This window comes from Dipodomys spectabilis, unplaced genomic scaffold (assembly GCF_019054845.1).
Source record: "Dipodomys spectabilis isolate Male_0828 unplaced genomic scaffold, ASM1905484v1 ptg000024l, whole genome shotgun sequence".
In the NCBI taxonomy this organism is placed as follows: Eukaryota; Metazoa; Chordata; class Mammalia; order Rodentia; family Heteromyidae; genus Dipodomys; species Dipodomys spectabilis.
In genome coordinates, this window is record NW_024870701.1 from 18,493,408 (window position 1) to 18,514,907 (window position 21,500).

Below are 21,500 nucleotides of genomic sequence, written 5' to 3' on the forward strand. Positions count from 1 at the left end.
AAAGAGAGGAAACTCAGAATATCATGCTACATATATGTGGAAAATTTGTATGTTTAAATCAGATCATTGAGTAAATATATAACCAACTGTCAAGATGCAAGGTAATGACAAAATACAGAACATGCTAAACACCAATGCAAAGAATGTTCAGGCTTTGCTCTTCCAAAACACACCTTTTGTAAATGAACAAAAAATGCTTATAATTGAAGCAGACACAGATTAAAAACTCTGGGTTTTCTATCAATACAATCCAGCTTTGGAAACCAAGGAGTTTCCATTTATTTATTACATTGTTAGAATGAGAAATAACAAAATGAGACTCTCAAATTAGGAATTGCTGGGAGCCAGTGGATCTTACCATTAATTGTAGCTCCTCAGGAGACTGAGATGCTGAGGAATGATCTTTGAGTGTACCTCAACCAGAAAAGTTCAAAGCACTCCATCTCCAAAATAAACAGGAACATACAGGGCTGAAGGCTTAGCTCAAGTGGGAAGACTTCAGCTGAGCAAGTGGTAGTCGCTGAGTTTAAATACAGGTACTGAGGGCAAATACCCACAGGGTTAATATTTCCTGTTCTGCCTATTGAGCTCCTTGCAGACCTTAAGTTCAAATACTGGTACAGGAAATAACACAAGGATTTTATCTTGCCTTCCTTAAATATAGCTCTGACGATAAACAGGGAAAACAGTAAAGACAACAAAAACTTAGCTACATGACAGAACTGTATCCTAGGACAGAAGCCCATTTCAGTGTAACTGGTTGGAAGTAAAGAATAAAGCAAAACAAAACAAAACCATGATTATAAGAACTTTAGAAATGAAGTAAGTGTGTCCTTTGCATTTTCTAACTTTCTTTATCAACTCTTTTTCCTCACAATGACAAAACTCGTAATTTCTAACAATATTTTTTAATGTGCTTGAACTCATAAGGCACAGTAGACACCACCACAAGCAAACTAATGATAGTTTGTGCTTGTCTTAGAGAAAAGGAAACCCATAGCAGAGTAAGCATGCATATCTAGAAGAAAGGAAAGTTCCCTGGGTATCTTGTTACTTAAAGAGTCAGAATCTGAGAAGCATACTTAATTGTTTAAAATGTAGAAAGCCAATGCAATAACAACTGAAATCTCTAAGAAATAAAATATCAAGAACTACAACATCAGATATGAGATATAATTCAGATGTAAACAAAGTACTTAGTAGCAATAAGGAATTTAGGAGCCTTGGGAGATTCTGTAAGAGGTGACTTTGGCCAAAGGTAGAAAAAGCAGTTTGACAACTGGTTAGGACAAAATGTGCATAAAATAGTCTATGCTGATTCATTCAAGTTTTAATCCCAGTAATATCATCTAAACATTTTATGTGGGAACTTGGGCTCAAGTTTAGTTTTTGTTTTTTGTTATTTTTTAGTATGCCCTCAATTCTTCATTGAAAATTGTCACTAATTTAAAGCAATGATTAAAAATGTTGATGGACCATTTGTACAGAACACAGATTCCAGACTATTTCTACCTGTATGATGGCTTGAAACTTGTTCTATAGCAAACAGGAAAGACAATAGATCAATGACTTCTTTAAAATTTCAGAAATGGTGTCTTACCCACAGTTGACTAAGGATGGTACGGGGCTACACCTCAGTGCAGAGAGCCACTTTTGGAGGTGGGGTAGGAGCATGGGGCAGATGCTGAAATAGCTTCCTCACTTTACAACCCAGCCAACTGAATTATCAAATAGAAGTGAAACTATTTTTAATTTCCTGGGTTTTATATTTGCTATAATTAAATTACAAGTTAATTAATTGTAAAGCATTTGAAGGTTATTTATTTTAAGTGTAATCAACCTGACCAAGAAAAACAAATATCACATGTTCTGTCACATGTACAAAATCTATATCAAATGAAGAGGAGGAGGAGGAGGAGGAGGAGGAGGAGGAGGAGGAGGAGGAGGAGGAGGAGGAGGAGGAGGAGGAGGAGGAGGAGGAGGAGGAGGAGGAGGAGGAGGAGGAGGAGGAGGAGGAGGAGGAGGAGGAGGAGGAGGAGGAGGAGGAGGAGGAGGAGGAGGAGGAGGAGGAGGAGGAGGAGAATTGTTTGGGCATAGGAACCTTTGTAAGGAAAGAGGGTGACAAGAGAGGATAATGAAGGGGAGTGGTGGCAAATATGATAAAAGTAATTTGAATGTATGAAAATAGAATAAAAATGCTTAAAAGCAAGAATGGGGATAAGAAAGAGTATGGCAGGGATGAATATGATGAAATACACTACAGGTATGCATGAAAATATCCCAGTAGAACCCCCTTTAAGAAAACCTATGGAAAATTTCCAAGTCCTAAGAATTTTGTATGTATGGCTACACACACATGCGTGTCCATGCGCACACACAGACACACATACACAGAGGCAAAGAAAGAGTGAGAAAAGCTTACATTTTAATTTAACGTCACACAAAGAACTGAAAAAACTTGGACTTTATGGAATTGGAGTCATCTTTTTCCAAAATACTGTAGAATTTATATTCATTGTTTTCTAGAAAGGAGAGACCTGAAATTCTGAATCCAGTTCTAAGTAATCACTAGCCAAAACATTTTAGTTTTGATGTTTTTTTAATCTTTCCTAAAAGAGTTAAGATGCAATAATTGAATTTCTTTTATCCATATAACTTGACATTGGACAGATAAAACGCCCTTTTTGTCTTCAACCTCAATTAAAGTCTTTAAACATTTTTTGCTTTCTCCTTTTAAAAAAGAAAAATAAATTATGACTGATTTTAGGATGTGCCTCAACAGGTTAAGTTCAAGTACATTCTGGGAAACTCTTTCCCTTCCCCCAGGAGCCCAGAGCAGGATCTTGCTAGCACCTGAAAACTCTGGCAGGTAGAAAGGCAATTAGCTTCTTTTCACACCTAAATTTACCTCAACCCCATGCAAACTTGCAGCTGTTCTCCTGCATTTGTTACTCAAATGATCTCCCTGGCAAACAATGAATCATGAGGTTGAAGCAATGTAACCTTATTGGACTCCTAGGGATCTGGTCCTACCATAATCTCTCTTCACTGCCATTACTCAGGGAGTCATTTTCCACATTTAGCATTGGGAAGTTGGAGTACTTGTAATGTCTTTCTATATAATCATAAAACAATTGCATCCTTTAGAGTTGTTTGCCTTCAAGGATTAGTGTTTCCATTGATTGTTATCTGGATTTTCACTTATCTGACTTGTGATTGGTGAATACCTATTTATATCATGCAAGTATTTATATATTTTATAGTAGACTGACTACATATTCATTTACTAGTAAAACACTGTGGCTATTTTGAATTAATGTGAATATAGAATCTCTCAAATAAAACAAATGTAAAAGTGAAATAGAATCATTTCATTTTGTGAGTTGGATGTCATCATGAACTTAAATTATTATAAACATTTGAGGGAGCAGGTGGTACTGAGTTTTGAAGTAAGGGCTACATGCCCATTAGTTAGAGGTCTACATTTAAGCCATGCCCCTAATTTTAGGGCTTGGGTTGTTTGTTTGTTGTTGTTTTCTTTTTTTCTCAGATAATTATCCTTCTACCTCTGCTTCCACTATACTATTCTATAGGTTTTTTTTTGCTTTTTTTTTTTTTTTTTGCCGTGGGACTTGAACTTTGGGCCTGGACACTGTCCCTCAGCCCTTCAGCTCAAGGTTAGCACTTTACTACTTGAGCTACAGAGCCACTTGGTTTATTGGAGATAAGAGTTTCACGGACTTTTCTGCCCGGGCTGGCTTTGAACTGTGATCCTCAGCCTCCTGAGTAGCTAGGATTACAGGCGTGAGCCACTGGTGCCCGGCTTATCTATAGTTTTTTGTAACACTTGTATTTGTTTTTATTCTCATAAGGATTATTACAATAGGTTAGTATTTTTTATGTCCTTCCTTTCAACTCAGATTCTTCTCTTCATCCACTTTCTCATGTATTCTCTTTTTTCTTAAGTGACATTTTTCTTTCTATCTTCCTTTTTCCTCAGTTTTTTTCCCCAGTGCTTGAGAAAACGTATAATACTTGTTTGCACTCTCTTGTTTTAAAACCAGTCATCTGAAAATAGGCCATTGTGCATGGGAACTATCTAAAAACATTCTACAAAATTATTAAATATCCACAGCTCCATTACAATGACAAGATTTTGTCAACATTTCTGTGTCATTTCTACAGCTACAGAGAATATCTTCCTCAAGTGCAAAAAGAGGGGAAAAAAAATCAGAAATTAGACTTAAGTGTCAGCTCCTCACATTTTTTTTTCATATTAAGATAGCAAAACTTCCTTCTACATAGCTTTCTCGCTCTGCAATATTGTCCTTTTATTGAGCTTATTGAATTAATGTCTTCATTTTGTTCCACATTCTCATTATTTCCACTTAGAAAGAGGGTACAATCATTTTTTGTTTCTGTTTTTGTTTTGTGTGTGTGTGTGTGATGTGAAAACTGCCACTAATCTGGTTGCTTAATACAAAGTATACTGTTTATTTCACATTCTCCGTTGCCAGAAGCCTGGACATGATTTATGTGGGTTCGCTGGTTAGGTGTCACAAAGTTGTAATCCATTTATCTTTTGACAAGGCTGCATTTTCATGTGGAGGACTCGACTGAGGATAAATCCCCTTCCAAGATCACTCAGTTGCTAGCAGGGTTCATTTCCTTCTGGCTGTATGAGTGAGAGTCCCAGCTTCTTCTTCTTGTCAACTGGAGGCCACCCTCAACAACTCAGTACCCTGGCACAACGTCTTCTCCATAGTAGCTCGTATGTATCAGCTTGATTCTTCAGGCTGGTCCTCCTACCAGCAATTCAGGTAACAAGATAGAGTATAAGTAGCACAATAACACATTACATTGTCATACGACATCACAACCCAACACAATACAACTTAACCTGAAACATAGTATATCATCAGAATAACATTCCAGCATTTTACACATATATTTTTGCTCAACACAAAATCACAGACTATAGCCATATTCAAAAGAAAATTATATAAAAGCAGGGATGCCAGGAGGTAGAGGGCACTGTAATGCTTCAAGTTACCTGCCACAGAGAGGATAAGGTTTAACATTCACTGCTTTCCATCTTAGAAAGCAAGCAATCAACCCAATTTCATCTATCACAGTGCAGCTGATCATCCCATCCATTTCACAAAGATCCCAGGTGGTTAGAAAGATGGTGCCATAAAATAAAGATGATATTGGAGGGCAACCTGTTAGGTGACTGGTGAGTGATGAAGTTGCTGTTCTCACTATTATTTGTGGTATGAGTTCCTGATTTCTAATCTTAACCATGATTCAGAGTCTATTAACAATGACAGGTCTAATTTCTCTTTAACTTCTTCCTCAACTTTCAAAATAGAGATGATGACGTGCATCAATCTTAAGAGGGCTTAACATGCAAAAAAAATCATCTCGATTCCACATAGAAATACTTTGGAGTAAGATTTCAGCAGAAAGTGGCATAAATCTTTAAAGACCTGGCATAAAACAGTGCTGGAAAGGAAATAGAGTTCTAATTTAATATAGAGAACTCAAGGCTAAGGTGTGATTTAATTGCAATCTTCAAATAGAGGTGAATGTTTATGAGAAACAAACTGTTTTGCATATACAAGAAAACTCAATTAGGTTAAATCAGAAGATAAGAGATTTTGTTTGGCCAACATATTTGTTTTAAAAGGCTTTATAGAAATTCTACAATCTTCTCCAGGTCTGTTTGAAAGTGAAAAATAGCATATGATTTAGAATGATTTGGGGCATGGCCTTGACTTTTATTGTCTTTTCTTAGGTTAAAAATGTAAAATTATTTATAAAATAGTTAAGCAAGTCTTAGTAGATTTACTAGAAAAGAAAATGAAATAAACGGTTCTAAGGTTTTGATTGCATTAACCAGTTAGATTAAAGAGTAGAACAACTTTTCTCAGGAAAACTAATTGACCATGGAAAGCTATAAAGGTTAGGTTTGGCCCCGAAACTTTGTTGTGCTTCGTTTGCATGACATATGTGTACGTGCAAGAAGATATATAATCATTGCTTTAGGTGTACTTAAAAATAAAACTATCCAGGCACTGGTGGCTCACACTTGTAATCCTAGCTACTCTAGAGGCTGAGATCTAAGGATCATGGTTCAAAGCCAGCCAGGGCAGGAAAATCTGTGAGACTCTTATCTCCAATAAACCACTAGAAAACTGGAAGTGGTTCTGTGGCTCAAGTAGTAGAGCGCAGGCACAGCGCCCAGGCCGAGAGTTCAAGCCCCACGACCGAAAAAAAAACAAAAGCAAAAACAAAAAATACAAAAAAATACACAGGCTAAAATGAATGAAAGGAGTAAACAAAAAAAAGAGAATGAAAGAAGAAAGAGGGAGGTAAACAAACTGGTTATTTCATCACATAGGTTTAGTAAATTTTAAGGCTGCTGAAGGTCAGTCAGAAAAAAATGCCTAAAAGCATGGATTCATATTGACCATGTAATACAGCAGGATCTCAATATCAAATGTGTGAGCAATTTTAACACACTGTATAGATCTTCTGTTGGATTCTTTGTAATCATTGCCTCTTTGGCTCATTTATTTCACTGTCGAACTCTAAGAAGTTCTTAGGCTCACTCTTTTCCATATGAGTAGTATCTGTTCTCTAGAACAATGCATAGCATTTTTAAACTTTAGTTCAGGTAACCATTTGCTTATGGGAAGGCAGACACTAGAAATTTTCTGAAATCTTAAACTGTTTTTTGCCACTATTCAGATTGTGTTAACTGTTCAAGTTATCTAAATAGATTTAAGTTTGTAGAAATTTTTTCCTCACCTCCAATGTTGATAGGTTAGAGACAGATGACAATAGGCCAAAAGCCTTGGTAGAGGTAGATGGAGTGTTGGCTTGCCTATGAATTTAACTCCAAAACTAGTTGCTTAATCAGTTCATCACAAAGACACAGACTGCCTCATAAAACAACAGATGAATGAGCACACAATAAAAATCTAAGCTGCAAAGGCCATTAAACACTAAAGATATATTGTAGAGGGGAACTTGCTTAGGTAAGAGCTTCCTGCCCAGTGCCAGGCCATGATGATTAATGTGTGCATATGTGAACTTTATGAAAAAGATAATGAATTCATTGTGTTCTTAAATGATACCATTTTAGACCTGTTTGACTTCTTTTTTTTCCCTCTTGGGAATCAGGTGACCACACTCTGTTAGTTTAAACAAATGAACATTTGATATTTGCCATTGTGTCCACCAAGTTGGGTGAAATGGAATCATTTATCAAGGAAAAAACAAACAAACAAAAAATGATTTGGCCCTCTATCCTGGGAAGAAGGTGAGGGCTCATGGTTGCTGGTGAGTAATGGAGACTGCCACAATTTCTGATTACAGACATAACATAATCAGGGGCTTGCACATGCTTTCATACACATTGGTTTCTACCCAACTCTGTATTCAGGAGACAGTTTGAGTAAAGATTTTTGTCTTCTTGTTCTCAAAGATAAACTTCTTGATTTTAATATCATTTAATGGACTGTAAATGAGAGCAAAATAATTAGGGAATATGTCAGTAGAAAAGGCAATCTGAAGCCTATTTGCAAAAATAGGAAAAAATGAATGATTTAGTTGTATAGCTAAAATTGAACAACTACATTAAAGTTATTCTTAGTTATATTCTAATTACTGAAGGGAAAAATATAAGGCAAAGTTTTGCACTTCTAGGAACTTAAGTTAATTTTTGTTTGTTTGTTTTTGTCAGTCGTGGGGCTTGACCTCTGGGCCTGGGCACTGTTCCTGTGCTCTTCAGCTCAAGGCAAGTTGTCTACCACTTGAGCCACAGCACCACTTCCAGTTTTCTCGTGGTTAATTGGAGATGAGAGTCTCACAGTCTTTCCTGCCAGGGCTGGCTTTGAACCGTGATCCTCAGATCTCAGCCTCCTTTGGAGCTAGTATTATAGGTGTGAGTCACCAGTGCCTGGCTCAACATAAGTTTTTTAAGGAAAAACAAAACAAAACATATGTGCCTTAGAATAAAAATGTGTATATAAATGAATGTATTAAATATGCATTTATGTATAACAAATGTGATTATATATGTGCCTTGTGATTGTGTATTATAAATTCTGAGTGTGATAATACTGAAATCTATAAAGCCAGGGAAATGAACACATCACTGTTGGAATATGTATACGGCAAAGTGACCTTATGAGGTTGAGGACTGTTTAAGAGAAAAACATAAAGAAAAGAAAACAAGCTGGGGGCCGGTGGCTCACACCTAAAATCCTAGCTACTTACAAGGTTGAGATTTAAGGATCATGGCTCAAACCCATCCTGGGGAGAAAAGTCTATGAGCCTCTGATATCCAATAAACCACTAGAAAACCAGAAGTGGCACTGTGGCTAAAGAGGTAAAGTGCTCCCCTTGAGCTGAAGAGCACAGAGACAGTCCCAGGCCCAAAGTACAAGCCCCATAACCAACAAAATAAGAAAAGAAAAGAACTCCATAATGTATTTTCTGCTGAACTTTATTATTTATGTTTGTAATTTTTAAACAATGATTTAAAGGAAGTGAAACTAGGATGTGAAGAAAGTAAAGAAAAATGAACAGAAAAAGCTAGCAAAATTGTTTCCTGTTCAAAAGCATGGCCAACTATGTAGAGCAAATCCCTTTTACAGATACTTATCTTTTGTTGAACTTCCCCCAGTATTTTCCCTTGTTTTCTGCTGGAGCAACCAGCAGGGTCTCAATAAAGTATTGCATATGTATAGATAAATTAGAGAATGTCTTTTTGTCTTAGACTACATTACAATCAACTAGTAGTGCAATTCTTAAAACATCAGGAGTTTCATTCATAAACATTTTCTTCTGGCTAAAATTTGAAATCTCTTATTGGAAAAGATAGTGACTTATGCATTTTTCTACCCCTGTAACAGGGTTCACTCTCTCAGAAATTGAAATGAATTGACGAGTTAAGACTATAAGAAGTCAAAAAGGTTATGTTAGATTAAGCTAGAATTTTTCTCCTAGGATATTTATTTTTAATGTCTTTTTTAATAAGGTTTTTATTGTGAAAATATTGTACAGAGGGGTTACAATTACATAAGCAAGGTAATGAGTACATTTCTTATCAAGCATTGTAACTTCAATGTTTATATTTCTTTCTTGGTATATCTAGTGGCAAAGCAGAAACCTTTTACCTTTTACTGATCTATGACAGATAAGGTAATTGTCTTTCTTATGTTATTATTGTCTAGTTGGCTTTTATTTTTTTGCAGCTATGCTCATCAGACTGAGTGTACAAGGGAAGAAGTAGATAATTAAAATAAAATATTGCAGAACTTTCCTGGTAGGCATGCAGAAAATGGAAAACTGACACAAAGCCAGTTATATTTTTATCTAAGGTGGGTAACTTTGAGCACTGCTTTGATAGCTAATATACTTTTTTGACATTCCCCAAACCTATTTTATCAAGCTTTAATCCAAGCCTCCTGCTTCACACTTGTGATCTAAAGTCTCTTCTCCATGCACCTTTGTCCTTCCAGTGGTCTCTGACCTCTTTCTAGGTTCGATATCAACATGGTTTATAGTTCCTCAGTCTTCTTAGGGTCTGCAGTGACTTGAAGAAAAGTTGAGAAATTTCTCTTTTTAGTTCTTTATTCCAGCACACCTTACACAAACAATACCTATAATTATTTCTCTAACTTCCATGGGGAAGATATGGTTGTTCCCACACATAAATTATTTAGAAAACTTCTTTCACATTGTACTGTCATATCTAATAAACATTTAATCACTGACTAAATCTAAGGCATTGAGATCTGAGGATTCAAGAACTCTGGGAGACATTAAAAAAAACTTTCCAAATTAAGCATTTATTGTTCTTTTATTGCTCCCTTGCTACTTAATTTTCCTGAGTCTCAAGTTAGGAGAAATTTGTTCCTTTAGCCTTACACACTTCATCACAATCAATACACTATTCTCCCTAGAGGTCCCAAATTATTCTTTTCAAATGTCTTTTTTATCTATCCTTGGGAACAACACAAGCAAATGGAGTTTGACTTCCAGCTGTCAAATCAAGTGTTCAGCAAACCCTGTGAGTGTGAATCATTCGATTTTGCTTTGTCCAATCTGGGTAATGTGGCACAGTCCCAAGAATCCTCTCCTACCACGAAGAGAAAGAAAAGGAGAAACAGGATTTGGCATTATTTCAAGAAATTGGAAAATTTATTGCTATTAATTATACGTAATTTATTCACATACAAACTAATTGCTAGGTAACGACTCTTCCTTGTCACCTTTGACTTCATTGGTCAGCCAAGGTAAACATTTGGAAATGAGATGTGTGAAATTGACCAACTTGTTATATATTCTACTTCCTACTTTAAGTCCATCTCTGGGAACCTGCACTCTGCAAATAGTAGTCTGTGTCTTTTAGGGACTAAAATATATTCGTAGAAACAGAATGCTATTCAAAAAGCTATTGAGTCCATTGATGATTTTAATATAAAAATCTGTATTTGGGAAAAAAGATAAAGTATTATTTGGAAAGTCCATGATCATCATGTGTTACAGAATATTCTATTTAATTATGGAATTTTACTAGTGACAGAAATAATTATTTCTAAGATTAGGAGAAGAATGTTAGTTTACATGTTGGTTGACATGTTTCCTTTGCTTAAGACCAATTGTATTTTCTTCTGATTTCTAGATAATGGAGTTTTTACACACACACACGCACATACACACACAACACACACAGGTGCACACACACATACATACACAGAAGCAAAACATTTCCTGTTTTGTAATTGAAACTTGCAGATACTGTTTCCTTGCGTTGAGGGTCCATTTCTTATACTTGAAAATAGCATCTATAAACAATCCAGCAGCAGATATATAAATGTAGTGTCATACATACATTAAATAGATAAACACACAAACATCCTGCATTCTAAATTTGTCCTGTTTACTGTTGTGTAGTATCATGGGGATGATGGTGGAATTATTTAAACCTGAAATGCCTGGCAAGGTTCAAAGACACTACGCAGATGTATTTTGTGTGCTTTTCATGGTTGGTTCAATTTTCTTCAAACAAGATGGCAAAGCAGGGACGGGAATTCTTTAGTTTTCATTCTCCACTGTCCCAAATCCTCAGACTCTATCAACGCACACCTTGAGCTTCACCTCCCACATTGTGCTCCCCACCGGTGCCAATCTTCCCGCTAACTCCATTTCCCCTTTGTAAACGCTCGATGTGCTGACCTATTTAAAAATATAACTCAGGTGCCTGGCGAACCATGATGCCTGCCAGCTCTTCAGATAAAGAGGATCCACTTATTAATCTGCTCTGTCTCCATCTGCCTGCTCAATTGGGATTGACTGCTTGCTGTCCAGACTGATACCAGGGAAATCTGATTGAGGACAAGAATCTCTTTGTACACTTCCCCCACTGATATGGCACAACAGGTCTGCCGCAGCCAGGGAGTTAAGCTGATGTGACATGATGTCAGATGGCCTGCCATTGTACGTCAGAAATTAAAAAGAAAATATTCTTTCAAACTGGAATTCCTTATGTGACTTTTCTTTTTTTTTTTATTTCCTTGGGCTTTGAGCAGATTGAGTATTGAATTGCTTGACTGGAGCCCATGGATAATTTAATACCTGCAACGTTCGTCCCCAGGTGAATTTCAGGCACATTTGACTTGTTCAGCATGACGTCTCAGCTCTAACCATTTCATGGAAATCTTGTAAATATTGATTGATGAAATCCCAAAGAAATAGTTTTTTTTTTTTAAACAACTGTGGTACTGAAATGCTGTAGAAGGAAAGACCTGAATTCTGTATCCATCTTCTCAGTTCCACTCCTACTGTGTAAGAAGTAAATGAACGTTAGAAATATTCTTTTATCATTCTTCAGCTAGACCAGTCAATTTGTACAATTTAAAATAGAATGATGAGATTTGTTCCACTAAACTAGGCCAGGATAAAAAGTAAACAAATAAGCTCAAGCTAAATAAGTCAAATCTATATGTTATTGATTCTTCATTCCTTGGGAAGCTTCAGACTCCTCAAATTTGATGTTTTGGCTACATAATGTTAACTATTGAGGAGTGTGTAAACAAAATGTATGTACATGTGTTCTCATGTACTGCATGGTGAGCGTCTCATTGGCAAAGAATTTGGATTTAGTGGGAGCTTGTGTTTTCACTAAAAAGCGAGAATGAACTAGTATTAGATTATATTTAGCATCAAAGTGGAATGATACAAAAACAATTCTAGAATGTATTTGTTAACTTAAACAGATAATATGCAAGTGAGATCATACATAGGCAAGTAAGACAAGATCTCACAACAATAAGGTTTGAGTAGTTGAGGAGTAAAATATTATCAATATCTTAATACCCATCCTTTAGTCTTCACTCAGGGTAAATCATTTGCTAATTTGCATGAGCTCTAGTGTCTCAAAGTTCACATGTGAATGAAATGCCTTTGTGATTTTTAGTCCTTGTGTATGAAATGAGCAGTATCATTGCAAATATTACTGAGAAACTAAGATCCTATTCATTCATTTATTGTAAATAATGTTAAAAATAAGTTAAAAATTGTTCTCCCCTTGATATTCCATTGTTATGATACTGTGTAGATAAATAGATAGATAGATAGATAGATAGATAGATAGATAGATAGATAGATAGATAGATAGGTGGATAGATCGATCTCTGTGTGTACATGAGTATGTCTGTACATATGTAAGCACACATACTATTTAAAAATAAAGATAAATAAACCTGGTTAAAAAGATGACGTGTTTAACAGTAACAAAAGTTACAAAAGTTAGTGATATTTTTTAAATATCAAGAAATTATGTGAGTGATAATATCTGTTACATTTGATATAATACTTTGTCATATATTTCCTCAGGACAAGGAATTGTGACTTTTTAAAAATAAATCTATTTTTCATTATCTAGGTGATAGAGAAGTGTTACAGTTATACAAGTCAGGTTAATCATTACATTTATTTTTGAACTGTGTCATCTGCTCCCTCATTTCCTCCCAGTTTCTTCCCTCCTGAGGCTCCTCCCTCCCCAAGTTGTATAGTTCATTTCCAACATAGTGTCTAGTGAGTATCAGTGCTGAATTAGTTTAAAAGTATTAAAGCAAAAATTAATCCACAAAATATACAGAATATCTTCATTTTAGTCTTGCTATATTGATTTGATGCTGACTTGATGTTGAGTGCTTTATATCCAAATCCATTTCCCTCAGATCCACAGTAGAAATGATAGTTTCTATCATGTACAACAGACAAGACATTAGCCATACCTTGCTGCATATTTAAAAACAGTAAGCCCCAAAGAAAATTATCGTTTGGTCTCCACTATAGTTACTCATTCAGAGATCCCTTCAAGTATGCAGCTCCCTGTTTCTTTTGGCCTAGAACCTAAGCTAAAATAGAATCTCCGTTCAAATTTACCTCCCTCAATCCTCAAATAAGCATAAAACAATGAAAATAAGTGAAGGTAGAAGAGCTCATATCACAGAAATGATGCAATTCTACAAATTATTTAGGAAAGCAAGGACTTCATGGTAAAATAAAAAAAATTCAGAATGACACTGAAGAAAAGTTTTCACACCACAAACTATAAAAGCTCACAGCAATCTGTAGGATACTCAATGACTGACTTGCATTTTGAAGCTTGGTTTTTAAATATGATATTCTATTAACTATAGAATCTGGGGGGAAAAAAGGAAAAAAATCTTGCTCGTTCCATCATGCATATCCTACAACATTTTTGTACTCATTAAGTACCAAACAATATTAGAAACAAGAACTCAAACTGAGAGGTTTGTTTAGGGTTTTTTTTTTTTCTTCCTTTTTTTTTTTTTTTTTTTTTGCTTGATTTTGAAGGTAAGGACATAGAAACCTAAGCAAAGCGAAACTTCATTTTGTAAATAGATCGGAAAAAGAAAATTATTTCACGAACTCTGAAGGAAGGAAATCATTGAAAACAAGCAAATATCATTTCCTAAGGAGAGGATAAAAGACAGAAAAATGAGAAAATAAAGGTTGTTCATTATTAATTTGCCTTTTGGTTCACAGAAAATGTTTGCAGGGAAAGTTACTTATATCTAAAACTGAATATTTTTCACATCCACATGATATCATTCTAATAGTATTTTTCCTTTGCAAATTGTATTTCCTTCTTATCAAATAGCTCCTTTGAAGTCAATCAAGGTAGGAGGCAGGAAGGATGATAAAAAGGTCATTATAACAACTCAAATGAAAGGCATAAAACAATCCATTTCAAAGAGAGGAGACCATTTCCTTTCAATATTTGCAATGTTATTTTTTTATTTCACAATTTCTCTTTCCTTTTCCTCTATTGCTACCCCTCACATGCTCTGTAGTAGAAAACTTTGACCTTGCAGAGAGAAATAATAACACAACATATCTGCACCATCCGTGTGATTAATACCGCCCTCTGAAAGAAGCACCTCGCCTGGCAAAGTACAACTAAAATGCATGAACACACTGAGGAACTCTTTGCCTTATTCACCTTCTTTCTAAATAATTCATCAGTTTAATGATAATGACATTCAAATATCATAATTACAGCCGACTCTTTAAAAAACATCAATTCTGAGGCCAAAAATGGAGCAACAAGCCCCTACTCTTTTTCTCCCCATTAGCTGTTAATGCCAAAATATGATCTTTATTCATTTCACTGACATAATATAAAACCAATGTAGATTTCCCATTTTTCATAAAATTTTCATCTGCACTATTAGTTTCACTGATAGCAGACTGCAAAATGTTGTTAAGCTACAAGATGGAAGACACTGCAAAAACCTCAGCATGTTAAGAAGCCATAAAATTTTATTCAGTTCATTTACTGCTACAGTCCAGTAACCCTATAGTAAGAGTGTGCTATTTTTATTGTGTATTTATTTAAAGGTTGAATATTCCGTTGCCTGGACTAGACAACTAGCAGAGCTAATCTGGATTGCTAATACATTGTATTGTAGTCTACTCTGGGGTTTATAATTTTCTCCCAATATTTTTTTTATTTTTTGCATTTTAGTTGTTATAAAAGAGATGAAAGCAAAATATTGCAAACAAAAGTGTGACTGTATACAGATCTTCTTTCGTTGCTTTGAATTAGCACACCAGACATCAGGGCATAGACCTCTCATGGTAGTTATAAGAAATGCTCCATTTTCCATCATTTCCCTCCACTTGTGTTTCTGTGAAAGCAAAGTTAGCTTCCAGAACAATAAAAATCACATTAAAAGAGGTTTTGCATTGGGTGGTCTGGATGGAGGTGCTCTTGCTCACATCCTTGCAGAAGTCAGCTCCATTTTGCACTCATTACTTTGTATAAAGCTTTTAGCTGTTTGAAATTGACCAATAAAATACTTCTAGATGGGAAGAGGGCAGAACCTACTTCAGGTATGCTAATGAGACCCTGGTTATCTAAAACTTGTTGATGATTTTCTTATCAAATTATACGAAACATTTATTTTGTCACATGAAAATTGAAGTATGTGTCCACATGGTAGAGAGACAAAATTGAGGACCTATTTTACCAAGATAAGAGGTAGCTTTATGGATCCAAATGGCTTATTCCTAATCTTCTTGTAATGTACAACAATGATCTCAAGAACAGTGATGTTTTTGCTATGAAAAAGAAAATCAAGAACACCCATCAAACACAGTCAGAAAATTGAATGTACATATCTGAAAGTGGAGCCAGATAACTTGGGTTCTTGGGTAGAGTTTAGACCAATGGGGCAGAGAAATGGAAGAGGTAACTTTGATCAAGATGTGTTGTACTCACAAAATGACATGTTGAATGTACACCTACGTAAACCACTTCGTACAATCATGTAAAGGTAATAAAAATAAGAAAAGATAAGAAAATAAAATGGGCAAGTGGACCCAAAAGTATGTTAAAAAAGCAGAAGATATTATACAGAGGGCAGTTGTTCATCAAGTATCAGGAGTTTTTCCCCCCTTAGACATAGGTGCTCATTGCATGACGCTTAGCAAGCTCTCAAGAAACTCATTGCTTTATACTGACATGGACCTCGGGTATAATGGTTTTTCTATCCGGTCCCAATTAAAGGCCACATGGAAACTCCAGGTGCAGTAAATAGATAAACTAGCAACAAAAACTACAATAGCAAATAGACTAGACAAATGATCTACCACCTCCCTACTGTGCTGTGACTTGTTAGAAACCTAGAAGACAAGCGTGTTCTGATTTGGTCACCTCATCTATAACAGACGCTGATAAGAGAACCTGTGCCAGTTGTAGTGTTTTCTCTTGAAAGTTCAAAATACAGGGTTGATAAAAAGCAAACTGTGCATTTTTAAAGGCACATGAGAGAGAGGGGGGAGGAATTTAAATCACTCAAGATAGTCTGTATTTATTCATTTCAGAGAGGTACAAAGGCTCTGTCTGGGTAGCATTAAAGAGTAAAGGTTCAAAAGGAATATGTGAGGGTCTCAGGAGACTGGAAACATAAGAATGCATTAAAATGAGATGGAGAATGTGTCCTAAAATAGCCAAATAATGACTCTTCGTAGTCACTATCTTGTTAGCATTGATTGTGTAATATTTGAGGGCCTGGAAGAATCAATGTATATGGTAAACAAGCACCTCCTAAACTGAAATGTCAGAGATACAATTCAGAATAATGAATATAAGATCTAGACAAAACTAATGACCAAACAAGATGAGTAAATTAAAACAGATAAGCCACAAAGGGTGAGTGACTACAGATTGAGTTAGGCTGAATTCCAGTGAAAAATCTGAATGGCCTTTGCTGCATGGTGTCAATGCAAGCTGACAGCTGAGCCTAGTATGCCTCCCTCCCTCCAGCTTCTGCGAACTAAAATTTGGGCTGTGGATTCTGAGATGCAGTAGCCAAGGTAAGAGGTAGTCCTGTGTCTTCAAATGGCCTCTTCTGCAGTCTTCTAGGAACATAGTCTTTAAACAGTGCTGGGGAAAACTGTTTCTCAACTTTACATTTTCATGTCATTCATTTAACATTTCCAGATACAAAAGGTTTTATTTTCTGTTTGTTAAACACCTGGTGCAGGTGTCTTGTATTCAAAGATATGCTTTAAATATGAGTTCTAAACAGATTTTCTTTTCCTTCTTAGGTTATTTATATATATATATATATATATATATATATTTGTTCATTTGTTTTTAATTTATTTTATCAAAGGGTGCTAGAAAACCAAAGCAGTAATTCTTTCCATTTTCCCTTCTTGGTTTTTCTATTTTGAATTTTGGTTTATAAAATTCTTTTGGGGGCTAAATGAGTCAGTAGGAATGAGATGCTGATGGATCTCACTGAACTTTGTTGACCTTGTTCTGAAATAAAGTAACTAACATGCTTTAATGGTACACTGTATCAAAGAACTGCTTTATCTTCAAGTTCAAATCCTATTTCAAGTCTTTATATCCTAAATCATTATTAGACAACTACCATTTCTTCTACCAAAACAATATTTCACTTCCCTACCTAACCCTTTATATACTTCTCTATTTACTCTCTTCATATAAAAACTGAACGATTGTGGATTTTCTAAGACCTCTTTTTTATAGTTTGTGTTGCAGTGGAAAAGATCTCAATTAAAAGTGTATGGATAATAAATGGTGACTGAGTACACTTCTCTTCCTATTGATATTTATCTTAAACAGCAAGCTCTATCTTATTTTGAAAAAAATCTATATTTAATGGTAGGAATTTCAGAGTGAAAGGGCTTCTTTTCATCAGAGTTGTTTATGTGAACACTGTGTGGAGAACATACCATATTCTTCCTGCAAACAAGGCTTAGTCAACTTGATGTTTTGTGAATCATTTCTTGTAGCGTTCCCCCCACCCCCCAAAATCAAAAGGACTAGAAATTTAAATTTCTTACCCAGCAACATTGGCAGAGGAAACTTTAAATTATAAGATGTAGACAATATACTTAAATGCATTATTATTATTATTTAAAATATTTCTATTTGATATCTTTCTAGAATATGATCAAAATGATTTGAAATTTATTGTATTTGGTTCAATGATGTTTCCTACCCGCTAGAGAAATGAATATCTCACTATCTTGTTATGTATTCATACATACTGCGTGCTGTCCCTGAAATCATATTCAACTCACTAGAAATGATGCAAAAGTTGTCCCTAACTTCACTAAAGTGAAGATTAACATCTTGCTGGATTTAGAGAACAATCACATCAGCCTCAATTCCTTGGCCATTATTGAATGATAAAATTATTTTGTACTTTTTAGAATTATGATATCCTTTTTAAGATCTTTTAAGATCTACATTAACTCTGTGATCACTAATATATTGTGCTGCTATACCTACTTTAAAACCATGGACCAAGTGCCAAGGTCAGTAAAGTTTCCAAAGAAGAAAGTTGCTTATTTTTTTAAGGTAGACTATAGTGGTTTATTATCTTTGTTCAGCAGACTGAGTATAAGAATTTGGGGCATTGTTGGGTAGTCAAAGGCCACATGATGACACCAGATTATTGGTAGTAACCTTAACAAATACCTTGTGAGGTAAATTGTGAACCTTTTCCCTGAGCCCAACAGGACAGATTGATTAAAGAAGTAGTCACTCCTGGGGAAAATTGTTCCCAAATCAAAGATGGTATAAAAACAACAGGGACACATTTGGGGAAGATGATTCCTCATGTTATCTCTTGTGTTTGCATGTATAAATAAATGACAATGACTATATCCAAAAAACATCTGATGTCTTACTGCCTTGAAACCATGGCTAATTTCTCCCTGCAGGAGCTGTTAATTTCATATTTTAAGAAATTGCCTCCTCAAACTAATGATTTTTTTCCTTAAAATGCAATCTACTTTGCAGTTAGACCTTTCTGCATGTCCTAGCTGGGCTTCAGGGACCCAGTGCAAGAAATACTGATACTCCCAGTATGAACTACTATTATTGTGAATGATAGTCTTTTTCTCTCCTTCAATATTCCATGGTTTCTTCACCTATCCAGAGAACTGTGTCAGGTTAACTCAATATCTTGTAAGTAGGGTAAAGCCATACTCCTCACATTCTTGAGGCCTGTGATTAAATTCTATGGGATTTACTTCCTCTAGTAATTCAACCATCACTTAGATGTTTATTAGTAGTTTTATCAATTGAGTCTTCTATACTTGCTATCAAGAATATTCAATCTGAGTCAACACAGATAGTTCACACTTGTAATGATAATTACTTAGTAAACTGAATCCAAAGCCAGCATGGGAAAAATCAAACAAACAATAAAAATAAACCCTGTTTTCATTTAACTAGGAGGCTTGACTCAATTGTTAGAGTGCCAGCTGAAACTGAAAAAGCCTTTCAAAGAAGTGAAGTCCTAAGTTCAAGCCCTAATATTGGCACAAACAATTCAATATGAATATGGTCTTAAAGATCATTCCTCATTGTACTTATAAGTTGAGCCTTAATTTTTGTTTATGTGAAAGAATATAGTTCCTTACTGCCATCATTTGAGCAGGAATTTAATTTTCCTTATTTCCTGTTGTCCTTCCTAGTACATTCCATGGTGTATAATAAAATTCCAAAATATATTTAAGTGGCAAATAGATATCTAGTAGAAAAGTATCACAATGAATGAAGTATAAAAATGGGAAAGAAAATTGTCTATATTACATCAAGGGTGGGTAGTGGGTTTACTAAATTGCCTAGGTTGGCATCAGTCTTGGGATGGAGTTAGGAATGACTTTCTTCCAGTTATGAAGAAAACACTTTGACAAGGCACATTTTCCTCTTGGCTAGCTACAGCTATGTTTGAAAATGTTCTGAAGTAGTTTGGTTTTTTTTAATCTTAAATATGTCACGTCTATGGACAACAGGAATTAGCACTTTCTGCATTCATCCAAAATACAGGATTAGTTTCAGCCATCTTTTACACTCTGGGGGATATCTTCCTTCGAGTGACAATAATTTAACCTCATTTCTCATTTTCTTTTGAGCCTCTACACTCTTATCTCTGAAAGCCGATAGCTTATTTTATGTTTTCTTTTTATTTTTCTCTTGGTTACTGTACCTCTAAGAATAGGGTACGTTATATACTCTGTGCAACAAATAACCTCTGCGTCTCAGGGGCTTAAAATAAATTTTATTTCTTGTTCATGCTACATTGCAACTGCAAATCTTTTAGAGATTTTAACCTGTTTCATCCTGAGACTCAGAATGACCAAGCCCTGCACCTTGAGAATTTTGTCATAATGTCAGCTATAGTAACAATTGTCTTTCAATAATTATGTGGGCCTTTATGTCTATCACCCAAACTGTATGCCATGGTCACACCCAACCCTAAGAGGAGAGGAAAGGATGATGCATTTGCCATGTTATAAAGTAGTAGTTTCAGTCAAGGCTAAGATTGAAACGAGGTAAACTCTGATGTTCTCTTCATCAAGGTTTTGGCTGAATATTATCTTCCAATCTAGAGCCTATTTGAGCCACACTTATTAATTATGTTAATTCATTTTCCTTTTAAAAGATTTCACTCTTTTTCAAAAGGAAATTATTTGATTTTAGTAGAAAAGGCAAATTTCAAGATAAAAAAAAGTAAAGTGTAAGGTAAAAAGAAAGCTAGAAAAGTGACTAAATAAAAGCAAGGGAAAAAGAGATGGTAGGGAAACAAGAAATAGGGGCAAGGTAGTTAAAAGGAAAACAAAATGAAAAGAAGGGAAAGTTAAGAAAAAGGAAAGGGTTTGAGTGGAGAAAATATTGAAGAAAGGAAAGCCAGTGGGAAATGAATACTGAGAGAAAAACTTGCACATTTCAACATACTTAGAACTCTCTGGGAATAAAAAGGTATGAAACCTATAAAACATTATTTAAATCTTATGATGTTGTGCCCCAGGGCTAAAACTAAGTCCCGGACTCATCATCTCCAGTTCCCTGCTGACTTAAAGGGGAAACATATTTTTTTAAAGTAGCAATAGAACAAAAGTTCTGAATCTCAAAGCAACTAATGAAAACACACACATAAAGTCTTCAGATTCTTCCTTTTCCCTTGGGCTCACTTCTTCTTAGAAGGAAAATTGTGAGAGCCCAGCTGAGATCTGAATTCCCTCCAAAGAAACAGAACATTCCTGCTTCCCAGACTTCAAATACTGGGAGACCAAATGACATTTCAAAAAGTAGAAGACTTCTTGAATATGTTTTTGTTACAGGGTCTCATTCTCTCTTCATCTATAATTCTGATGAATGCTTTTAGACAGGTGCATCAGTGGGTGGTTGGGTTGAACTATAGGTATACTGGAGACTTCTCTCAACTACTTGCCCAGCCAAATTAGACCTGATAAGCTTATATTGACCTCCATGGAAATCATAATACAATCAAGAATGTATATTCCTTTGTTTTTCAGAAAGTTTGTTGTCAAATATTTACCAGAAAACCTTATGAAGTAATAAGTTACGAAACAAAATTTGAGGATAAAAAACACCA